The sequence below is a fragment of the Otolemur garnettii genome, unplaced genomic scaffold, assembly GCF_000181295.1.
Source record: "Otolemur garnettii isolate 467f Iridium unplaced genomic scaffold, OtoGar3 scaffold00008, whole genome shotgun sequence".
Taxonomy (NCBI): Eukaryota; Metazoa; Chordata; class Mammalia; order Primates; family Galagidae; genus Otolemur; species Otolemur garnettii.
The window spans coordinates 30,256,989-30,259,836 of NW_003852403.1; the positions used below are offsets into that span (position 1 = coordinate 30,256,989).

The 2,848-nt window shown below is 36.9% G+C and overlaps 1 pseudogene; it reads left to right on the forward strand.

Moving 5' to 3' along the window:
- Positions 1-838: 838 nt before the first annotated feature.
- Positions 839-2,434, forward strand: LOC100955710 (annotated as a pseudogene).
- The last annotated feature ends 414 nt before the right edge of the window (positions 2,435-2,848 follow it).

A 2,848-nucleotide genomic window follows, 5' to 3' on the forward strand; every position in this document is an offset into this window, starting at 1 on the left:
ACTAATATTTTATTAATGAATTTGAAGATATGAGCCAGCTTGGGGCAAATACATTGATCTTCTATATCAATCTTCAGCTGTTGATTGATTAATAGATCATTTTAATTTATTGGCTCATTTTACAATGGTAGTTAGCTTTGCATAATAATCTAGTCTAAGCTCCTGAATTTACTGAATGCCATCCTTACTTCTATAATCTATAGAGTTCTCAGGCTGATGGTGTCAAAAAAAAAGTTGTGCCAGACACCTGAAAAAAAAATAATGGGAAATGAGATTGAAACTATTCGTGCTATAGGAGTAGGGGACAAAGGACTGAGATCAACTCCACTGAAACAGAAAACATGAATGCTTAACCACCGTGATGAGCAAGTGGAAAAGTAATGGAACACATTAGGGGGGAGGTCGGATGTTATGTTTAGACTCCTGTGTTTGATAATTGGAACTTACGGGAGCTAGATTTCTATCTTTCCCCATAAACTTCCAGCTTACGGTACTATTTTCTTTGATGTATATATTTCAAAGGGAAGTCTCCTGGGTCCTGGAGAAACACATTTTTGGCATAAAACTAACACATGGCAGAGAGAAGATTCATATCTTAAAGGGACGGAGAAAGAGTTTACTATGGAATGTTTTCTGAAGTAAATATTCTAAGAAAATAGAAATAAAGAGGGCTAAATTCAGGGAGAAACCTAACACTTAATCAAGTTAAAGGGAAGATTAGGAAACAAGGAATCATTCACTTGATTATTTTTGATCCATAGACAAGATCACCAAAAAATGTTATCTAAAATATCATGATACTGCTATTCAACAACTCATATTGGCTAAGTCATGTGATATGTTCTTGCATAGCTTTAATCATTTTAGAAAAAAAAAAAATCCTGAGTACAACATCCAGAAGAAGGAGATTGTGGTGAAGGGAGATGAAGTGATCTTTGAGTTCTCCTGAAGACCAACTATGTAGTTTGGGGAATTGAAAAGAAGGCCAACTTAGAGAGTACTACATGTTGGATTCCATCTTATTGCTACTTAATAATGTACATCTTTCTCATCCTGTTTATGTCTGACATGCAGCTACTGAAACTATTCCCGTGGTTAGAAGACCTGACCGAAAAGATCTGCTTGGATATCCCAATGTTGGTGCATCAACATCAGCAAGTACGGATAGAAGTGCTCCCCTGGAAATAGGTCTTCGGCAATCTACTCTAGTCAAACAAGCTGCAGATGAAGTTTTAGAAAAAGCAAAAAAAAAACCCAAATTGAGGATAAAGAGTGTGTGAGTCTTGATAAAGAGAGATTGGCTGCTCATTTGGAGGGTCACAAAGAAGGGATTGTACAGACTGAAAAGATTAGATCTTTGTCTAAAGCTATGTGAGTGGAAAAAATTGATGCAATCAAAGCCAAAATTCTGGCTAAGAAAAGATCTACTATCAAGAATGATCTAGATGATGATATAACTGTCCTGAAACAGAGGAGTTTTTTTGATGCTGAGGTAGATGTGACCCAAGATATGGTTAGCAGAGAGGGACTATGGAGGACACAGACAACAATCTTATATAGAACAGGAAATAATTTTTCCAAGAATATATTTGCAATTCTTCAATCTGTAAAAGCCAGAGAAGAAGGACATGCACCTGAACAGCAATGGGCCCCAAATGCAGCACTGTGGATCCGATGTTGTGCACTCAACAGCCTATCCCAGCTGCCTATAACAGATATGACCAGGAAAAGTTCAAAGGAAAAGAAGAAGTGAAGAGCTTCAAAATTGACAGTATGTGCACATACCATGGTATGACACTGAAATCTGTAATGGAGGATGCGTCTGCTTGTAAGACTCAGATCTCTGCAGCCCAACCCATACCAAGACCAGTTTCTCAAGCAAGACCTCCCCCAAATCAGAAGAAAGGATCACAAACATCTCTTATCATAATTGCTGCAGCTACTACCTCTTTAATAGCCATGCTTAATGCAAAAGACTTTCTATAGGACCTGAAATTTGTCCTATCAGATGAAAAGAAGAAACAATGTTGTCAACAACAAAAATGAAATTCTAATACACAGAAGAAAGACCAAATGCAACCAGGGGGCACTGCAAATAGTGTCACAGTACCTTATAGAGTAGTAACCAGCCCCTTAAACCTATGCCTCAAGACTGGGACCAGTTGTAGCAGTTTTTGTGCAAGGTCCTGTGTGGCAGTTCAAAGATTGGCCATGGCTTTTGCCTGATGGATCACCAGTTCACATATTTGCTAAAATTAAAGCCTTCCATCTCAAGTATGATGAAGTTTGTCTAGATCCCAATGTTCAGAAATGGGATGTAACAGTATTATAACTCAGCTATCACAAACATTATTTGGGCACACCAGTTTTCTTATGCTTTTGGGAAACATTAGACAGGTACATGGTAAAGTGTAAATCCCACTTGAGATTCTGAGTTGTTTGCCACCCCCATTTCTGGGAAATCTGGATTAAGAAGCATGGATATACCTTGATCTAAAGACCAAGACTCAAGCTTTATGAATTTATTAGGAACTAACAAATGAAGAAGGTCATAGATGGATCTTTTATAAGACCTTATCTGATGCTTTTTGCTTCGAAGGGGTGATGCTTGTCATCCATATAAGCAAAAATTTTGTTTACAACTTTTTTTTTAATGTTTAGCCTTCTAGTCTGCAATGGAATTTGCATATTTTAATAGAAGATTTTTCTCCATTGGTTAAACCAGCATTACTTAAAATTTGTTTCTTTAGAAAATAAATGCAGGTTATAATTGTGTGTATGTATATTTACAGGATATACGGCTCTCTGAGCCACCTTTCTTCTGATTTTTCATTGCTTTATTATTTTT